The sequence below is a fragment of the Cyprinus carpio genome, chromosome A18, assembly GCF_018340385.1.
Source record: "Cyprinus carpio isolate SPL01 chromosome A18, ASM1834038v1, whole genome shotgun sequence".
NCBI lineage: Eukaryota > Metazoa > Chordata > Actinopteri > Cypriniformes > Cyprinidae > Cyprinus > Cyprinus carpio.
This window is the reverse complement of record NC_056589.1, coordinates 6,279,433-6,302,181: the sequence shown is the minus strand read 5'-3', so window position 1 is coordinate 6,302,181 and position 22,749 is coordinate 6,279,433. Positions and strand designations below refer to the sequence as shown.

At 36.6% G+C, this 22,749-nt stretch overlaps 1 long non-coding RNA gene and 1 pseudogene across 1 annotated transcript; both read left to right on the top strand.

The window, feature by feature from the left end:
• The first annotated feature begins 2,021 nt into the window (after positions 1-2,021).
• LOC122148520 lies at positions 2,022-3,241 on the top strand (annotated as a pseudogene).
• Positions 3,242-5,700: 2,459 nt separating this feature from the next.
• LOC122148552 lies at positions 5,701-20,998 on the top strand. The gene is made up of 3 exons (XR_006162444.1): positions 5,701-6,782; positions 18,064-18,121; positions 19,133-20,998. It is a non-coding gene; the product is annotated as an uncharacterized LOC122148552 (long non-coding RNA).
• Positions 20,999-22,749: the final 1,751 nt, after the last annotated feature.

The following is a 22,749-nucleotide window of genomic DNA, read 5'->3' as shown; positions in this document are numbered from 1 at the left end:
TACCAGGTTGTAGCACTTATGCTAATTTCCACCTGTAGGCCCTGGGCAGGCTGATGACAAATAGATTCACATGTTAATAATACATTTACCCCAAAACAACATTAAAATTACCACACCCTTCATTCATTCCTCAGCATTCATTTACAAATACACTCTCACATACACATCAATTACAATACATTACGTGAACATGTTTGTTTTAGAAGAAGCCATTTTTTGGCCCGATGTGAAAAAGTGTTAAAATTTACACATGTGGTCAACTCTATTGGCAACTTGTTCCACTGTCTGATGGCCACACTTGAGAAAGCTGAGTTGCTGAATGCTGTTTTACACTGAGGAATCCTACACTCACCCCGAACAGTCGACCGAGTGGCTCGAGATGTAATTTCTGAACTCAGTGAGATTAACTTTTTTAACGGAGGAGCTGCAGTACCATTTATTACCTTGAATAAAAGACAGAGATTTAAATATATAATTATGTTTTCAAAACTTAATATACTATGTTTTTTAAGAATATGACAGTGATGAAATAGCCGAGATTTCTTGTCATGAACCTTAAGAGAACTTTTATACAATGATTCCAGGGGCCTTAATGCTGTTTTACATGCCCTGTGACCAACTCGTCATGCAGTAACGAAAGTGCGGAATTATCATCACATTTAGATATAAATTAGATGCATCTATAGTCAGAGAGTTCCTAATATATCTAAAATGTGCTATGTTAATTTTCAACATGTTAGTTATCTTTTAAATATGTTTTTTGACATTTAAATTTGGGTCAAGAATGACTCCTAAATATATTTTATTTGGTCAACACTTGAGATTTCCTGACCTTCAATTATGATTTTTGGTTCAGTTTTACATAGAAACCGTTTTGTCAACATTCAAAGTTAAATGAGAGTTTTTCAGCCAAATGAAAATCTTTTTCATTTCCTCAGTTAACTTTCGGGCAACATCCTTAGCAGTTTTACCATGAATATACACCAGTGTCATCCGCATACATTATCATTTTAGCATTAATACACACAGATGGATAATCATTGATATAAAGAGAAAACAACAAGGGCCCTAATATAGAGCCCTGCGGCACACCCATAGTGCATGCTCGTAAGGAAGATGATACATTATTTATCGATACACACTGCTGCCTTGCACTGAGAAAAGATTGAATCCAATTTATTGTACTTATACTAATAGAAAAATGTGTTAATTTATCTATCAGTAATTCATGGTTTACTGCATCGAAGGCCTTACCCAAGTCAAGAAAGACCGCCCCTACAACTCCTCCGCTATCCAGATTTGATTTTATTTCCTCTGTTAAATAGCAACATTCTGTCTCCGTTGAGTATCGTTTTCTGAAACCAAACTGGAGAGGATGTAATGCAGCATTGTAATCAAGATATTCCACTAGCTGCGCTGCAACTACTTTTTCAAAGACTTTAGAGATAGTGGGAAGGATGCTCATAGGTCGATAGTTAGAGACCTGGGCCCGTATCCCTAAAGAATTTTTGTGCAAAAAGTGGCTCCTAGCGGCCAAATTCTAAGAAAATTCTCAGAGTCATGACGTTTTCTTAGAATTTCCCCTAAAAGTGACACGAAAATCCCAGTTAAAATAAAAGCTATTCTTCTCAGATTCCTAGTGCTTAAAAGGGCTCCTAAGGCGAGATCTGCTAAGAGCAGGGAAGAGGACTTTTAGTGGCTTAGGAGTTCCCCTAAGCAGCTGCACAAAATGGCCAACAGAGGAGGCAGGAGAGATGTCCTGCAAACACTGGATGACAGGGAATTATTGAGACGCTACAGATTGGATCGTGCAGGAATCATGTTTGTGGTGGACCTCCTTAGAGATGCAATTACTTCACCAACTCGACGCCACAACGCTATTACACCGGGAGAAGAAAGTAATCACAACCCTGAGGTATTTGGCAACAGGGAAAATGCAACAATGCAGCAGTGGTGACTTGGGTCTGTCCCAATCCTCTGTCAGCAGAGTCATCACCCAAAACACTGACAGCTTTGTCACAACCTAATATTGTGACACAATTTGTTTCATTACCGCTGGATGCCCGCACTTTACACACACATAAAAGGGCATTTATGGACATTGCAGGATTCCCTGGCATTGTGGGTGTAATTGATGGAACACATGAGAATAATTGCGCCATCAGAGGATGAGAGGCATTCTTTGTTAACAGGAAGAATTTACACAGCATCAATGTGCAAATAGTGTTCAATGCGGCCTGTAAGATTTTGGACATTGTGGCTTAATGGCCAGGCTCCACACATGATGCGAGAATGCTCTCCGAGAAAGGCATCAGACAGCTTTTTGAGAGACGCTATGTGCCAGCTAATTGCCACTTGTTAGGGGACAGTGGCTACCCATGCAAACCATAGCTCCTTACACCTTACCTCCAGCCACGCCAAGGGCCCCAATTAAACTATAACAGGTAAGCCAAACAATACAAAAATCATGGAAATGAAATGCAAGCAATATGTTAGAGTATCCAAGTAGTGCAATATTTCCATCAAATAATTAAAGGTCTGTATTCTATTGTAGGGCCCACAAGACAACAAGAGCGATGGTGGAGCGTGGCATAGGCCAGCTTAAGAGGCGCTTTCATGTTCTCCATGGAGAGGTGCGGCTGAGGCCTGAAAAAGTCAGCAAAGTCATCATAGCCTGTGCAATATTACACAATATTTGCAAGGTTAGACAAATTGCAGAACCTCTGGAGGATGGCGATGAGGATGAGGATGAAGACAACGATGAGGATGGTGGGTGAAGAAGATATTCACATTCCACAGGGGAACCTAGCCCAGAGTGGACTGCCTTACAGGGCAAACTTCACAAATTTACATTTCAGGCAAGCTGTAGCCCCATGTCATTTGAGAACTTGTGATGGTATTAAGAACTACCACAGTTTTACTGCACATCACCTGCAATTGTTAAATACAAGACACAGAACACAATCTGTAAATTGTTTATTTTTTTGGTGTACAATTTTAAGGCGGTAGTACTCCTCCTGAAGGGAAAGGACTTTTTTTTGTTGTTCAAACACATCAATTGTGAGTTGCAATCTTCTCTCCTGCAGGGATGCTGACGGAGCAGGTGCTTCGAATGGGAATGGTGTTTGATCCGCCGCGAGTAGCAGCTGCAGATGGTTCAGGTGGCAATCTTGTCGACAAACTTGATGGGCCCGGTTCTTGTGATGGCTCCATGCTACAGAAATACATAGGCCTAGTTTAATTATTGTTTTGATTAAATTAATTTAATACAATGAGCATGGATAACACATGAAATGGCTTCTGCAATGAATAAACACTGTTGATATGAATAACCCTGTGTCCTACCTTTGCTGCATTTCAAGGGCCTGCATCATTGAAGTGTCAATGCCTGTTGGCAGCCCGGTTGACACTGACCTCAGAGTGTCCCAGGACTTGAAAGACAGTGTCGGCCACCTGGGACAGCCGCTTTGCAGGTGGTCCACCCCCTAGAAAGAAACAGTCAATGAACACAGTACTTAGGCATGTAAATTAACTTTGCCAGCAGGAGCAAGTTGCCACATTATGTGGTAGGCTATGGTATTTTGCTCACCTGTGAGTGAGGATTCCCGCTTGTGTGCTGCAATCTCATCTTTTGCCTTGGACTGCAGCACATACCACCTTTTCTCACAATCGTCGCCTGTCCGCACCACCAGTGGAAAAGAGGCATTGATTGTTTGGGATATTGTGTCCCAGGGGCGCCTCTTGCCTTGGCTAGTGACAGTTGGGCCAAATTTTCCTCGTAACATACCTTTATGTTCGTTCACCAACTGGGCCAGCAACAAACCTTGCTCCTCAGTCCAGTTCGGCTTGCGATTCCTTTTTTTCTCCATTTTCTGTGTTTGTAGGATATTTGTTAACAAGCCTTCATAAATAGACCAGCCAGCAATCACAGACATTGATAAAAGCTGAGCCGTGTTACCCTCGTTAAGACCACACTGAGTTGTAACGTTGTAATTTCTACTTCATTAAGGACAGCCCCTTGAGATAGGCCATCTTGTTTTCAGTAGGGTCCATATGGGAGTGAAAGTACAAAATATGCCAGCTAGGATATTAATCTGAGCAAATAAGACACAAATCATTATTTGAACAGGGTGTAATAAGCTTAAGTTTTCACATATTTTAGATTCTAATGTTAAGCTATAACCCCTACAGCTTACTATTCATTTTCCAGATATTTTCTTGAATGTGAAATATTATTTACAATTACATTCTGCATAAGATTAGAGTGTATAATTATGTTTATTGATTTGAGGGTACATCCTTTGCTCATTATCACCAAAAGTTCATTTTCATCAAACTTGTAGGATCAACCAATCAGGGCTTTTGAAATGATGACTCATACCTAGCAACAGGGTCAACCACACCTCCTCACCAAGATAGGATTTTCCATCCATTCTCTTGCTCAGAGTTCACTGAAAATGTTCTGGAATTCACTATTCTAAGCTAAAAACTCCTGGCAAGGAAGGATTATCATAATCTATAAGCACACTGACACGATTCTAACAAGTCTCCTTACTTATACATACCCTTTACCATAGCTGTTTTCAAAGCTGTAGGTAAGATACTTTCATTTATAGACTGATTTATAACTTTAGTTATCAAAAATTATTTTTTTATATAGACACAAGTTACTTATTTATAACTTTAGTTAGCACTGGAGTGTAAAATTCCTTGTGCTCTTTTAAAAACACAGAATCAATGCCGAAAATGTCTTTAGATTTACTATTATTTAAGTGTAATATTACTTTTAAAACTGTCCCTTCATCTACATGAGATAATTTAAAAAATGAATCACAATTTAAGTTATATACACAAATTGATTTCAGGAACGTATCTGCCAGATCCCGCACAGAATTTAAAAAATAACGGTAACATAAAACTATCCGCCGACGTGTGGACCTGCCTCTGGTATCATAACAAAGTGTTTTGAGAGTCGGTGCTTAGGCGCACGGCGTCTTGCCCGTATATGCGCAGACTGAACCGACAGAGAGGACGCAGTTTTAAAGCCAGTTCAGCGCGTGGCGAGTGGTATTGTAAGTCTGGGTATATATTTACATAATGTATCGCTTCGTGCAGATCTTTTGTTCATTAATTAGATGCGCATAAGCGTGTTTAGTGGAAAAAAGAGAGTTTCAGACAGTCCTTCAGGCTCTGGCCGCACATCAGATAGCCTGATAAGTTTCCGGAGATAACCCTATTTGGGGCTGGGGACGGTATGATGTTAATTCTATTTAGGGACACTCCAGAACTAGAATCTCAGTACAAGCGTCGCTGTGATGAAGTATGGCAATACGTTATTCTCTGTGATATCATAATTGGCTTTTTTTCTTTTAATGTGAATTTATGCAAAACACTTTCCAAAAAAAAAAGTTATTATGGTGAATATCCTAAAACATTCTCATAACAGCATGTCCTTATAGTTGCAGGCCCCTTTATGAACGTTATCATAATGTTGGGAGAAACTTCTTTCTTATAGGCTATATAAAACATATGAATAGAATAGAATAAAATAAAATAGAATATGTTAGAAAAATAAATGTATTTAAATATGAAACTACACCCTCGAGTAGGTGGTGGCTAATCGCCCTGAATGTAATTTATAATTATTAATTATATATCTTTTATAATTTATTGAAGTCACTTAGGCATATTAAGTGAATGGCATACACTGTAAAAGTGAAATTTGCTAAATGAAGTTAATTTAACTCAAAAAATGTAAAAGATAATTTCAACTTAATTTGTGATTTGAACTCAAAGGCTATTTAGGTTAAGCAGAACTCAAGCTAAATAAATTACTATAAATTAATTTAATCTACCACACAGTCTATGATTTTTACGTATAAATGGCTGACCACAAAATATTTAAAAGCAAAATGAGCATAATTCATGATTTCAAACATGTTTAAAGTAATTAATTTGACTCGACAAAATATTAGCCGCGCGCATTTTTCAGTCAGTCGCATCCACACTCCGCTCATCCCCCGCGGGACCGCGCTCACTCACTTACACCGATCACAGCAGGACTACTGGCGACGTGGTCACGGAAAATAACAGGTAACGGTAAGCATTTCGAGCTTCTTTATTCCCATTTAAAGCGCTTTTGAACGTTTTTGTTTTACTGTCAACTTGATTTGAAAATTATCCAGCTTAGTTATCATAATGTGTGTAACTTTAGCTAAGGTTAGCAAGGAGCTAACGCACCATTACATCAGTTATCAACGGAAAGTGTTAAATATGGATTGTTATACACAACAGTTCGTAAGTGGTAAATTAAGAAATATTTTTGGTTTTCGGACACAAACGAGTCCCGCAAAATGTATTTTTAAACTAAGGTTAGAGAGACGGCTGACAGCATCTTCGTCATCTCTAACCGTCACTCCCGCCACAGATCTGAAGCAAGGTAAAGCCAACACACATTCCCTGTATTAAAACACGTTTAAACTTCTTGTTAATTGTTATTGATTATCTGTAAGTTTCATCTAAGATGTCCATGTGATGTTGATCAAGTTTACTAAATCCGCCGAAGGGTAAACAAAGGGGCTGAAGAGCGTTTACAATGGCTGTTAAACCTCAGTTAACATTTTACACTGTTATTTGCTCCTCACATTGTCTTATTTAAAACTCATTCTAACAAATTGTTGTCATACTTTGAAATCAATGTTTTCAGTGCAAAGGCAGCGGAGGGGTGGTGTGATGTCATTGGCATCAGGAAGGCTGCTCTACTAATATGGGCCTGAACTGAAGTAAGTAGAATTCACATTTAACAAATTGATGGGCTTTAGTGTTGTACCAGACGTAATTTGTCACGTTAAAAACAGTTATTTAAATACATCGATCTTCAGTTTTTATTTTTGGATGAATTGCTATTAATGCAGATATAATGATGACCAGAAATGACCAGCAGCACAAATACCAAGTCTTCTGAATACTATACTTCTATACAATACTATACTTTTGTTTTGTGAATATTAGATTAATCTAATCGTGAATACACAGATGAAAAATTACAAACCTCATCTAACATCCCACAAGAAAAACATAATGACATCTAAGAACCAGTCATGTTTGATTCAGACTAGGGCTGGGCGATATATGAAATCTCGATATTGTCAAATTTTTTATGATATTCGATATATATCTTGATATGTTTATTTAGATGGTTAAAAAATGGGGGAAATAGTTAAACTGGGATAAGAATTTTTTATTTAATTTTTTTTAAACAAGTTTTTAGCTAAGAACACAAGTCTGTCTACTGTCTCTGGTTTAAGAGAAGCTCTGTGGCATGAAACTATGTTCCCACTGCCACTAAAAACCCTCTGATGGGGAGCTATTTGCTGAAGCATGCACATAGGTATTTCTTATACACACTCAAAAAAATAACTCTTTGAACGAACATAAAAAAATCATGGAAAGGATTTCCGCATGATTAAGTTGCTTTATTTCAGCATTATGCAATTCTGTTATTCCAATTTAATGTACTTACGTTGGGTCAACTTAATTTATTAAGGTTGATTCAACTTATTTACTATGGTTGGGCACAGCTTAATTTAATAATGTCAGCCCAACTAATTTGCAATGTTTTGGACCAACTCATTTACTTAAGTTGATCCAATCTATGCAATTTAAGTTAGCCTAACAAAAGTGCTTAATGCTGAAAGAAAGCCATTTAATCACACGGAAATCCTTTCCATGATTTAATTACATTAATTCAAAGAATAGCTTTTGAGTGTTAATAAATTAAAACCTTTTTACCATACTCTAATGGTGGAAACAACACACAACAAATGATAAAAGGTGCAATCAACTTGTATTTTCAAAATTTAAAACACAAAATTTTCTACACAGAAAACACAATTAAATATAACACAAAAAAAAATAAAATGGGCCCTCTAACACACTTAAATGGGAACTCACACTCAACAAATGTACTCTTAACATTTGCACTCTGTACATCTTGCACCTGTGGTTTTATGTGATGGTGAACTCACACAGAAGTTAATAAAAAATATTTACTAAAGTTAGAAAATTTTTAACATGTATATATTTTTACATTGAAACGTCGCTAGGGACATTTTAAACAAGTTTCAACAATGTCTACAGTATGGTTGGCATCAAGGGTAAAAACAAGACAAATGGAGATCTTACAATCAAGTTTAACTCCCGAAATATGTAAATGTTTAAACTTAAAAAAAAAAAAAACTTAAACATAGGTTAGTCTTAATTTGTTATGTGAAACTAAAAAAATAATTCAGCATACAGCATTCCTTAAGTGCCAATAGACCTTGCATGAGAGAGAACATTTTTTAATAAAAACAGAGCACAAAAAAAAAAAAACCCAGATGAGCTGAACACTGATATACTGGGAAATGGGGCCCTGTCTTTATACTCACATTCCTCTTAAAGATTTGCACTTACTAACACTTGTAGTTTAATGTGCTGGTGTACCTAAACAACAAAACAGAAGGTACAAGTTTTCTTATTGTTTTTTAGCCACTAATGGGGCGGTCTTGGACACTGTTTTTAGGATAGAAATCAAATTCCAAATATAACAAAGTAAATTAAGTATCAGTAAATTTGCTCAACTTTGAGAACTATAACTACTTAGTTTTCCTCAGGTTAGAATGGTGTAGCTTTTGCTATGGCAATGTTTCATAACGGGAAAGCAGTGTTTTGAGAACTTGTCCTTTGTTGGATAGTTTGTTTCCATCCAATTCCATAATGATCTTCTGCAGAACCTCAAAGGTGTACTTGAGCTCCTGGGGGTAGCTCAGGTTTAGTGCGTAGACAAGACCCAGCAACATCACCACAGCAAAAGCTACATTGCCCAAATCACTCATCACTTCCACCCCCTCCAGGACAATCCCAGCATCTGCTGGGTTATCGCCAGGCTCTGCACCTTCTTGTCGAATGACAAAGATTTCAAATACTGTCTCCGCTATGGCCATTTGACTGCTTTCATCGACATCCTGTGACAAAAAAAAAAAAAAAAAAAAAGGACAAAGATTTTTTTACTGATTTGCATTACATGCATATTTATAGCACACAATCTTTACAGTATTACTGTAAAACAGCTATCCCTAACTTAATCCATATTCATAATATAATAATGCAAATGTAATCAAATAACCAACTGACATTAAAATTGTTTGCTGAGTCTGTGAAATACTTCAACAACTAAGCCATACCAAGGGCCTGTCTGTTGCAATCATGAGTTCAGTGTTAGTTATTCCATTCTAATAAGGTAAATTGTCTTATTAAAGGAAAAATAAGGAGTTAAAGTATGGTGTGTGTGTGTGTTATTGTCTGAGAGAAAGACAAGGAGAGAGGCTCCCAAACCACCCCGGTTATTTACAAACAGAATCAGTGATAAGTTACTTTACCTCAAACAGACATTTGATACACTGTTTTTGTTCATGTATAGAAGAATGACATGATGACAAAAAAATAGGCCAAATAATTTTTATGTGGTAGTGAGTTTTTAAGTCGCCTAATCATTTTCCTTCCACAAACTCACTTAACCATAAATGTAATTGTGACATCCGTCATAATCCAACTATTTCCTATCTCCGTCTGAGAAAGGTGAGGACTTCCCAAAAGTCTTTAAGTGACCCTCCACAACAGCAAGTGACTTAACTTTACACATAAATTAACTTACCAGGTAATGCTTCACCAGCTTCTCTGGATCTTCATTAATGTACACGCAGAGACCTTTGAGGATGCATTCTCTTCTGACTTCAATAGTATCAGTCTTAATATAAAGATCAGAAAAAAACAACACACTTATGAACACCATTTCAACAAACCAGCAGTGTAGGTTTACACACTTAAGAACTTTAAACTAAATTCACAGGAAGTCACATAAAAACATAAAAGTGTTTGCTAGTATTGTATACAGCTTGGATGCATGTTTATCCCTTTGGGATAGTCTGCTTAAAAGTTATTTAAGACAAATCTTTGTTATTTTACTGTCATTTACTATTTTGTGTTTTCCTTTAATTATGTCTAGCATCAAATTAATGTATCTTAACCTAGGTAACCTACCTGAAGATGTCACCTAAGACATAATTTTGCCTGAAATGTGTGAAAAACAGACCATTCCACTTTATATCTGTAAAGGGTTACTCCACTTTTTTTGGAAATAGGCTCATTTTACAACTTCCCCAGAGTAAAACAGTTTTACCGTTTTCAAATCCATTCAGCCGATCTCCAGGTCTGTAGGTACCACTTTTAGCATAGCTTAGCATAGATCATTGAGTCTTATGAGCCCATTAGCATTTCTTTCAAAATGACCAAAGAGTTTCCAAACACTTCCGAAATTACTCCTATTAAAAACACCTACTCAAAATTAAAATCTTCTACTAAGACCGACGGAAAATGAAAACTAACCATATTTTTTGTCAGATATGGCTAGGAACTATACTCTCATTCCTGCGTAATAATCAAGGAACTGTGCGGCCGTATTATTATTACGCAGGAATGAGAGTATAGTTCCTAGCCATATAGGCTTAGAAAATCGCAACTTTTCATTTTCCGTCGGTCTTAGTACACGACGTAACTACAGAAGAGAAGTTTTAAATAGGAAAAATATCGAAACTCTTTGGTCATTTTGAAAGAAGTGCTAATGGGCTCATAAGAGTCAATGATTTATGCTAAGCTATGCTAAAAGCAGTGTTCGAATTGAGGGGGGGCTGGGGGGGTCCGGGACCCCCCATAAGTATCAAGGGACCCCCCATAAGGCCCAAAAAATTTACCTTGGGGGGTCCCCTGGTTTTTCATGAAAACTAAAATAGAAACAATATTTGACATAGCCATATTATTTTTTATCGAAGTATTGCGCTGCCGCTCCCATAAAAAATCTACTTCAAATTAGATGTTGCGTCTGAAATACGCTCAAGAGCGCCACACGCTGTTTTCTGAAGGAATTTACAGACGTGCGGGCGTGCGACGTCGCTGTGTGTGATGGCTGGCAGAGTGATCCTTTCCTCATTATTTTACCTCACGATGATGGTAAGATAATATTTCTTTGTTTTATGATTGTTTGTACACCTAATTTACTGCTACAGAATAAGTGTTTATCTTAGAATCGGACAGTTACTTTTATTATAATCTTGGTCTGTCAATAGTTGTTTTTTTATCTTATGATGCTAGCTCACTATCGGATTGTTAGTTGTAATTAGCCATCTAACGTAATTCTGAGAAAAAAGCTTGCATTGCACCCATTCTGAATTAAACAAATAATTTTAAATCTAGTAACTTAACTGCTCAAAAACAGTGTTAATTTAATTAAGGAAATTATTACTGATGAAAATTTTCATCAGGTGAAGGCTTTTTTTTGTGTCAACGATGACAAAGCAGGGTTGCTAACTCTCACAAATCGTGCTTGAGAAACACATGCATCGATTATTACGCCCAAGACAAACATGCAGATCAACCGTTTTTGTTATGAATTGTATCCTATTTTCCGTTATTATGTATAGCCTAATACAATTAGTGTAGTATTTAAGGTTAAATGGAGAGAAAAGGGTTTTAAATTCAATGCAAAGAGGCAAATTAAAATAATTTTGTGGCCAGAAAAATAATAATTTCCATTTGCAATGCCATGGTTTACCCACTCTAATAAATATACATGTATCTAGTCTAGTTGCTCAAAAGAGTATTGCATGTCATAACTGCTTACTTATTTTTAGGTTTTGCATTTGAATAAATATTTAGACAAGATCAAACACTAGATTTTAAAATGATACATTTTAAAAAGATACTCGTATAAGCACACACAAGTGAATATTAATTAATGCAAGAAAATACTGAAATTTAACCCAAGAACAACAGTAAGTACAGTAGGCCTATTCATGTGAATTGATAGTGAATCAAGAGATCGAAATTGATTAATGGTCATCAGCATCGTAATCATATCAAATTCTTTCTATTTTTTCCCTCTTGTAGAAACACTATTGTGACAAAACATATATTTAATGTAGTCTCTCATTCACCACTATAAGTTTACCCAACTATGAAAACTTCCGCTAGAAAATATGAAAGGGTTATATAACTAGATTCAAGATAAATTAGTTTTTTTTAATGAAATAAAATGCCTACATGTGCACTGTTCAAAGTATATGGATTTTTATTTAATTTTACATATAGTAAATGGCTCAGCTGCAAAAAAACATGTTCTAAAAACACACAAAGTAAATGAAATTCACAAGTAAAGTAAAATGAAATTATATTATTATATGAAATAAATAAATACAAATGTATATTACTAGTTTTTTTTTTTTTTGGGTGGTGTGGGGTGGGGGGACCCCCCAAGAGCTTTGACACAATTCGAACACTGGCTAAAAGTGGTACTTACAGACCCGGAGTTCGGCTGAATGGATTAGAAAACAGTAAAACTCAACTGTTTAACTCTAGGGGGGGTTGTAAAATGAGCCTATTTCCAAAAAAAGTGGAGTATCCCTTTAAGTTTTACGATTAATCACAGTGGCCAATGTGGTAAAAATACCTACCATCTCCATTTAAGACAGGACGATAAAAGGGACAGCTTTTGAGTGCTTTATGTCAGACGTGTATACAGTGCCAATACTTTTTCTGTGCTTCAAAACTGCTTTCCAACAGATTCCAGAGTTTTATGATTTCAGAACAGTTTTTTCAGGATTAAATGATTCCCCTCACTCTTAAACCATGACCCCTAATGGGGGAACAGATGTGGTCCTCAAAGTCATTTCTACAATGACCAAGTGATTTTTGTCACTTCTACATTGGTATCATACCTAGGTTGTGGGTGCCATGATGGTCTTGATTTTTCTCCCTTGAACTCCACCTTTCTTAGCATATGCCTTCATCAGGTTAGCAGAGTGAACATCAAGCTCGCTGTAGAACTTTGACTGCAAATGAATCGTGATTCTCTTGAACTCTGCACTCACCTACAAAAAACATAACAAAAAAGGTAGACAAAACTCAGTTACCTTTTTGGTACACATTTGAAATAGCAGTTCTATCTGTTCAAGAAATGTAAATGCATAATACATTATCTAAATATTAGTTTCCCTTGTCAGAAGGCCAGCAAAGGCTGCTATTGCGTGTCTTCAGTAAATCCTCATCAGTTTGAGTCACCTCAGATTCTGTCAACATGTATTCACTTACCTCACGCAAATCGAAGAGAGCTGGCCACCTCATTTTGAAATCAGCTATCATGGGTGCCTCCGCAACTACCTCTTGCCTTCTGAGTGTAAAGGTCTTGTCCATCATTGCCGCCAACTTGTGCTCATTGTGTCTCTTATATGCTGGACTGCATTTGCTCTCAGGTTTGTGTGTTAAGGCATTCACAGTAACTTCTGGGCATCCAAGCCGTCAGAGTTTCGTTCGGTAGTTAGCAAGTTTATACTTCAGGCTTGTCTTCCATCCACCATACCCAGTCACTGAACCTGGCTCTTTTAAACATGGATGTGTAGTTACCAGAGCTTCTGCTACCGCATCAAACTCCCTGTCGGAGAGGTACACTTTGTACTTGACGATCGTTTCAGCTAAGCCATCAAGAATAGCAGATTTAAGTTTAGTATCAGGATTCAACAAAGCTCCAGTTTCTTTAAAAGCAGCATTGGCCCTGTCCAGCTGTAGCTGAGTATCATAAGCAAACCGGGGAATGGGGAAACCAATGGGCCAAGCGATTGAGCTACCAGCAGATGAAAGGGATGAGGAGTCATTCAGAGTGCGTGAGGTGGCAGCAGCTGAGCAGGGAGGGGGCGGGGTGCCACCAGGCTGGGCAGGTGCAACCGAGTTAAAAATGACCTTGATGGAACTTTTGTCCTGGATGTCTGACATTCAGACTAAGTTGGTAAATTCATTCCCAGACTCAACATCCATGAATTGAAGCCTGAAGTCCCCATCTACTCCACATTGTCTCTTAATTTCCTGTATGAGTTCGATGAGAGTCTCTGGCATACCATCTGGAAGGATCAATCTCTGGGAATCGTTTTCACTGGAGCAGCCATTTCACGACCGCCTGAATGAGGATAGAGAAAATTAAGTTTAAACAAGGGTAATCTGATTTTAAAACACCAATGAGTACAAAAGTAGGGAATGCCATGCCAATTAAATATGGCTATGAAAAAATCCTGAAATAAATGAGAGAACTGTAATTTCATAATACCAAACTTATTCCCAATCTGTTTCACTTCCATTTTGCATTCAAATGAATGGGTTGTGATTATCAAAGCAACAAGACCAGGTCAGCACTTCCACTACCAGTTGGTGAACAAAGACAAAAATGACGAGGAGAAGGAGAGAGTAGAAAATAAGACTAGGAAAAGAATGATTTGAAGAAAGGTGCTGCTGTATGTGACTCTGTGCCATCCCTCTGCTGTTGCTTTGGTCTGAATCTGTACCAATTATGCTCCATTCATTTGAATATATGAAATCAAAATAAAGAGCTAGGAAATAAATGTGGCATTATGAAGTCACACTTCCCTGAAATAAGAGAGTCCATTGAGATCCATTCAATATTAAATAAAACAAACCTTATGTTTATGTATCTTTTTAATGTCACCAGTCTTAGAGGTCCAACAAAGTAGTCTGCCAAAGGGTAGTCATCGGCCAGTTCACCAAGTTCAATCAGAACAGTTTCTCTGGTAGGATGTACACTCAGCTCAAATGCTCTGAAATGTTCCCTGTACCACCCAGAAAGCCTTCTCACCATGAAATACAGTCTCTCCTGAACAGCACAGATCTGAAGAATCTCTCCAAAGTCAGGGAGTCCACTTGTAGAACTATGAGCAACTATCATCCCATTTCTGAAATGTAAACCTTTGCTTGACACACACTTGGAAAGGTGAACTTCAGTTGTACCAGGGAAGTTCTTTTCAATAGTCTGAGCTATTTCTGGTTTCAAAAAATCCAGAGGGACTGTTGAGACGTTTGTAACCTCGAGGGATGTTTCTTCAAAACTGGATGATCTCAAGTGATATAAAATCATGAGCTGATGCTTAGTGGCTAGCGAGAGGGGCACATTTTTAAAGCAATTGGTGTGCCTCACAACCTGCTTAAAAAACTGTGTTTGGCCTCAAAATGCATTGTCCAGAGGCACACAAGAGGCCCAAACATCCTTATCAGTTGAGGATAGTGCTCCAAATAATGATGTTTTGGGAGCAGTTGAACACCAGGGAAGAGTTCTTGGTACTTTTGTCTGTGCTCAGAAATTTTGCCCTCAAGATAGGCAATGGACTCATCTGTGTGTGTTGGAGCAACCACAAGTCCAACAGTATTTGCCATGCCATTTCACCCTCAGGCACCAGGTGCCCAATTATGAATGGGAGTAGTCTTATTAGAGCCCAATTGTCATGGGCATTTCCACCTATTGTTGCCCAAGTTGAAAAGGTGTGTGGGATCACATGTGGCCTATTTGTCTTGTCTGCCCACTTGTAAGGGAAGTGCAGGATGGATTTGTTGAGGGTTTGAAGACTGAAATATTTCTTGGATATAAGCAATGCCAAACACTGTGCAAGCTTCACTGGAACTATGCCCTCAAACAGATCATGCATAATATCTGGAGGATAGCCTGTCTGAACGCTGAAGTGGGCAAGCGTTTTGGTGATAACACAATGTCTTTTCACCCCAAAACAGCTTGCACCATTCTCCTGAGCTGAGGTCACATGAGAGTCATGGAGTTCTTTTGTCCTAATACAGGGTGAATGCACCTGATTTTACCTCTTTTGTTTGAATGTCTGTTTTTGTTCCTGTGCAAAATCGACAGATCTACCCACTAGAAAAGCTCTCATTAAAACCTGCAATTTATTAAAGCCCCCAAGTTATCTGCTGCAACAACCTGAATCGGTGCTGAAGTCTGAAATGTTTTAGTAGGTCATATCTACCAAACAGAGATAGACTACACGCCTTACACTTCCACATCCCTCCCACACCCCCACCCCAATAGAAAAAAAGATTTTTAGATTTAAAAATCTAAACAAACTGGGCAAATACAGGTTTAGTTGGACCCTAGCATCATAAGCATGTCAACATTGGAATCAGTCAGTAAGACAAATTCACTGTTTTAGGCTAAAAATATTCAGGTCTGGCAAAAGTTACAAATAACCATTGAAATCACAAACTTGATGATGGCCGATGACCCCCTTCACCAGTACTCATGTGGTTGGATGGCAGACAAGTGACGTTCTGAAAGAGATCCGATAAATTACCATTAAAATATTTAATTTACAACCATTCAAATATTTATGTATCTGTAGTGTACATTTATTCAAAACTTTTAGTATAGGTCTCTTAATTGCAGTGTGATAATGACCTATAGGCATATTGTGTTGTTTTTATGATATATTAGGGCATATAAATGTTAATTTGCAGTTTAATACATTGCTTATACAAAGACATTTTATTTCAACATATTTCAGTCAATTTTGACTCATCTCAGTATAGCATTATAGTTTGGTAAAAGCTGTTCATTCATCTCACACAGACGCGATTCATAAAAGTCTTTGATTGCGTAATTGCTGTTAATAGTGTTAATCGTCTGTTTGTTTTCGTCTTTTATTGATTTTTCTGAACATTTCTGCCGTATGCACATAAACTGACAGTCATCACTGATAAGCTACTACAAAATATTGTAGAAACTTAATTTTCTGTAAAGTTGCTTTGCAATGATTTGTATCGTAAAAAGCGCTATACAAATAAACTTGAATTGAATTTAATTTAATTTTTGCGGTTTGCATACACTATTCCATATCGCGATTAGAGCAAAGCACTTAATATTAAAAAGCTTACTATTCAGCTGCTCCTCGAAATTAATTTACAAAAGTACTTCGGAGGTACATTTCCCAGGATTATTCCTCACAGCCTCACAAAATGACATAAAGTACTGTAATCTGATTAAACTTGCTGTGTTTATCGAGTTGATGTGGGGGCTTTGACAAGTTTAAATGGATCGCCTCAGATCACAGTGTTTGACTAGCTAGTGCGCGCTCTCCGTGGGCGTGGTCACATTAAAAGATAATAAGCTATAATGAGCTGAAATGAGAATGACTGACATCTCTCTCTTTTCAAAAAGATTACATAAAAAAGAATGCGTTTTTATGAAGCAGTTAATTTAAAGTACACACTTAAATGATTATAAAGATATATTGCTCATGCCTGGATGAATAGTATTCACTGAGTTTTAAGTTAAGAGACGTGCTCCAAAAAATAAGTTCAAGGTGACAGAGAGCCAGAAAGCACACCCTGTTTATTTTCTTTATTTTACAAAAGCACAATGCTTTATTTCGATTGTAAGTGGACACATAAAAAAGATGACATTTAACTGTTTATGTTTTCATATTTATGGCCAAAAGTTGACGGAGTATTTTAAGTCTATTTTGCTGCTATGTGAAGAAAATCGAGCAAAACACAGGGTTTAAACCATAGGGTTTTAAGCCAAACAACATAAAGAAATGTGTTTGACACCTACAAGCATATGGCAGGCAAAACGTGGTGCAAATGGTAGAGAAACACCTTGATTAATTGCGAGCCAACTATCGTCACGTTAGCTAACATGAATATGCCAGCATGACATTAACGGCCTGAAATATTGCTGAAAAATTATGGACAGTCTGCTGATGACTTTATACACATCATTTTGTTTGCATTTAGATGGATGAAAACATATATTATATTATAATATCTATACTATATTGAATCACATTATCGCAACATGACTGAATTTAACAAATGTTAATTTGTTACATTTCATGCTTATACTACATGATTTTATCACGTTCATCTTTGAAACATGAAATTATTTTGTTAAAATTACACGTTACCCTTTTTTAATGTAACAACCAGCTAAGTTCCTTTTTTTGAGTGTGTATATATACCAAAGACTTATACACTCTCTCTGTCTATATTGTGAAAACTGGTAAAACAAATGAAAAATATTATAAAAGTTAAATTCCTATAAGTAATTCCACATTGCCATGTTTTTACACATGATTCATAAAAATAAGCTGTCCATAAATGTTGCTAAATTGTGAGTTTTGTCTTCAGGAACAATATCAGTCATTCAAGCTATGATCCTGGCAGATCTACACACAAGACACACAAGGTAGGATACAGTTCAGGTTTAAATATTCAAAATATTTAAAAAGGTTTGCTGCATGGTTAAAATATGCTACGCGTATACATTTTTTCTGTTTTTTAGAGAAAAACACAAGTCCCATTTTATTATTTAATTCAGAAATAGGCCTAATGCAGACGCAAAATGTTTAAAAACATTATAATAAACTGTAAACACAGCTAGGCTATTTTAGTTCCCCTCACCCCACAACAAATCATTTCAATTAACTGTATTTAGAAAAGAACAAGAATTAAAAATATGCCTTTCAGAAGTTATAGCAATATAAACAACAAGCCAAAAGGAATTAAATTTGGCCAAAATGAAACTGAAACCAGCGTTGGCTCTCTCATTCAACACAAATTAAAATGTTTCCGTATTCACGATGTATTTGAATGCCAAATTATTATTTATTATGTACTTCATTCACGTTCCAATATCAAATATGTTTTACATAACTTCACGTTGGTACGGTGATAACACTTATGATTTTACTTTTTACTGCATATTTAAACTGAGCAGTGTGTTTTCCCCCCATGTTTGACTGACTATATTATTTATGATGATGAACAGGCTGCATTGTCAAAGTAGCAAAGCTTAACTGTTAGCGTGCATGCAGCGCCAGTGCAGTCACTTGAGTTTTTCCTTCTAACCGTGAAAGCAACTACTCGTTTTAGTTGTAAAGATAATCGGAATTGTAAACGGTTTGCCTTTATTTGTGTAGATTTACAATAAAATCAAATCTTTTTTTTTTTTTTAAATAAGCCTAAAGAAAAATAGGATGCCGCTTTCTGCTGTCTGTTTCCTTTTGTGCAGCAAAAAAAATTGAATTTTTCGTTCATTTTCATAATATATTAAGTAAAAATATATTTCTCGTATAGGACTATTTGTTTGTTATACAGCCTTGCTTTATTATGTTTTTCTCTATATATATATATATATATATATATATATATATATATATATATAGCCTTGCTTTATTATGTTTTTCTCCTCCCACAGAAGCGCTGCAGGTGCGTGATGTGATTTGAAGACCATGTGAATCCTAATGTTCTGTTGTTTGCTGCTTTTTGCGCATGTAAAATGAATCCCCGGGAAACAAATGTTAGTATTTTAATGGGTCACAGACACTGATCCTTTCTAATTTAATTCAATTCTAATTTAAAATAATCTTGTCTGTTAATGGTTAATAATCGGTTAACGACCGTTGGTTGTTGGTTAGGAAAAATAACCAAAATGCTTCACGCCTCCAAGTCATAATGTAATCGTCACTAGAGTTACAGTGCCAAACTGCAGCATTGAGATACAGTACATACCACAGTATGACATGTAAACAGTTGTCCTCAGAATGTCCCCACACCCAAAGTCAATTAATTTGACTTCAAGTGTCTCGTTGTTGATGAGAAGGTTGCTCAGTTTAATGTCACGGTGGAACACGTCGTGCTGGCAGCATACGTTCACAGCCTGAGCTGCCTGTCTCATGACTTGCCGTGCTAAGCTCTCATTGAGACTTCCACCCTGACGCCCCACAAAGTCTTCCAAAGTCTTGCAAGGAGAGGGACATTCGAGGATTATGACGAAATGGTCATCGTAGTCCTTCCAGTCCAGCAGCTGGATGATCTCTGCCACTCTGGGGCCTTTATTTGCCAGGATTGTGAGGGCGATCTCCATTGGAAGAAGTTGCCGATACCCAGGCTAAAAGAAAGACAGTTATTATGATGGGAAGATAGAAGTCGTTTTCCAAATGAGGATTTAGTCCAATCTTGGACAAGTTACTCTACTGAAAGAAATAACTGTCTTTGTTATAATTGTTAATAAGAGATGTTTTTTTTGTTTTTTTTTTTTTTTAACAGAGAAGAAGTGCATCTTACAATGTTTACACCTTCCACGTCTTCATCGGTCTTGTTAAGATGTTTCACAGACACCTGATCAAGAAAATGAAAAAGTTAACTTGCGTGTAGAGGCCTCATCATTACTGTCATGAAATCTATGTTACATTTTGTTTGCTAGTTGTGGAAGTTTTCATTCATCTTTTACTTACTTCAGGGTCATCCTCCAAATGTCTCACCTCAGCGTCAAATCCACCTTCACATAGCTGATCACCCACCTGGTTCTGGCTGACGGTGTCGTCTGTTAAAAGATAAAAGTATTTTTAAACATATCCTGGATCTTGCCCTTAATCAGTCTTCAAGTTTCTTTATTTTTTAATTGTGTGGATTTTTTTAATATTTAAAATTCACCTGATCTAACTTATCTATATTGAGGAAACATTAAAAAGTTAGGAAAAGGCTATTGAAGATTAAATAAGAAAGCTATTATAATCTATCCTCTAGATTAATTTACTAGAATGGGATATCTAGGTATAAATGATGACTTTTTGATCTAACGTACAGAGCTTTGTGCAACATATTCTTATGAGGTGATCGTTTCATTTACCATCACTGCATCTGGCTTCACATTCGTTCTGAGGCTTCACTCCCTCACTCTGCTCTTGCTCTTGCTGCAGCACTACTTCACCCTGAACTGGGTTCGAGCTGCCCTTCAGATGTTTCTTCACAGCTCCAAAGAAAGAAGTCAACCTCCACCACTTCCTTTTCTTCTTCACTTTCTCCATCACCCTACACTCCTGGCCGTTTCCCTCAGCAGCATCAGCAGTGGTCTCGTGAGGATGTTGTTCCTCTGTGCTGCTGGGTTTTGGGGGGGTGCTGAGATCGCACCCCTGACTCTCCGCCAACGGATGAACTTGAGAAGCTCGCTTATACATTGTCTTCAAAATCACTGAAGATAACTGATCAGTTTCACTCACCACTGCTACTAAACCCACAAAATGCATCAATTTCATGGCCTTGAAAGTTCTACGAATTCTTCCTGTAAATAAACAACAACCCTCTCTCCTCTTCCTCTTTTTTTTTCACTCTTTTTTTCACGCAGCTGGATTCATGAAAAATTCTTCTTAACTGCCATGTTTCCTTCTAACATAAGAAAAAAAAAAAGTTATGGGTATTTTGTATTCCCACAAATTCATCTTACTAGTGTTCTTGTGTTTTCTTAAGACAAAATTTGAGAAAATGTAAATTTTTTTGTAAAAAAATAAATAATCCTAGTTTATTTCAACATAACGCAACATAAACGCCAAATAAATAAAGAATAACAACCAACCATCCATCCCCCTTCATTCATTACTGAAAAAAAAAAAATTTATAATTTTAAAAAAAAAAAAATCGTAGCTTCATCAGAATGAGATGACACTTGGTGACTTTTGTCACATTAGCAATATGAACACACAACAAAATCATGGACATGATTTGGATATGTTAAAGAGTCCAAAAAAAAAATAGTCACACTTACCTTCTTCGCAGTCAAAAATGTCCGACATAGAAAATGAATAGGAAATACGAAAAAATGTGAAAACTCAGTGAATCTTTTGGTGGTACAAGCTACAAATCAGCCACTGGTTAGGAAAAAAGTGTACAGCAATCAAGGTGTGACTCTCCAGAATATCAGGAGTGCAAAATAGTTGTTTAAATTATTAAATTTTTATTCCTCTTTTTGACATCTACTGTTTGATACTGATTGTTTTTGCTGTTGTTAGTGTATTATGTTTCATCATAATTGCTGTTCCCTTCTGAAGTTTTATTAACACTTACTAAGATTACACTTGAATAAAATATTAATTTATTACAAAATGTTTGTATAGTGTTTTGAATGACCACTTTTCATTCCTTATTGTGTTAGATTTTTTAATTATCAAATACTGAGTAACAAAAATGCTTTCTATGTTTTCCCTTTCTAACAAGATTTTAATGTTTGACTGTAATCATAATGTAAAACCTGATACTTATCTAACCAAAAATATCTAAACCTTGACAAAAAGTAATCTTTTAGAATGTCTAGATATAGATCTAAATGCAAAACCTAAGAAAATTTAGAGATGAGGTCTAAAAAACTATGGGAATCCAAAAGCCTCTATATATATGACTTTGTAGATCATAAGATTCTCTTATCTCGGCTAGAACATTCGATCGGTATCTCAGGTACGGTACTCAAATCGTTCCAGTCTTACCTATCTAACATAAGTTTTTCTGTTAGATTAGGTACTCATCTATCTTCTGTGACTCACCTAAATTGTGGGGTACCCCAGGGATCAATTCTGGTACCCCTACTATTTTCATTGTACATGCTTCCTTTGGGATCAATTATGAGTAGATTTGGTGTGTCATACCATTGTTATGCAGACGATACCCAACTCTACATGCCTATAAAACATAATGATAACACTACATATAAGAGACTACAAGACTGTCTTCACGAACTCAAGCTATGCCTCACAAACAACTTCCTGTTGCTTAATGACAATAAAACCCAAATCATCCAATTTGGTCCAAATGAGCTTTCTGATAGACACTGTACTGACCTTGGTACACTCACGCCACAACTCACTTCTGAAGTTAAAAACTTAGGTTTTTATCTTGACAGTAGTCTTAAACTGACCAAGCAAATTAATGCCACAGTTAGAGCCAGCTTTTATCATTTACGACGGTTAGCCAAAGTCAAGCCTTTTTTAAACAGGAATAGCTTTGAAACAATTATTCACGCTTTTATTTCAACACAACTTGACT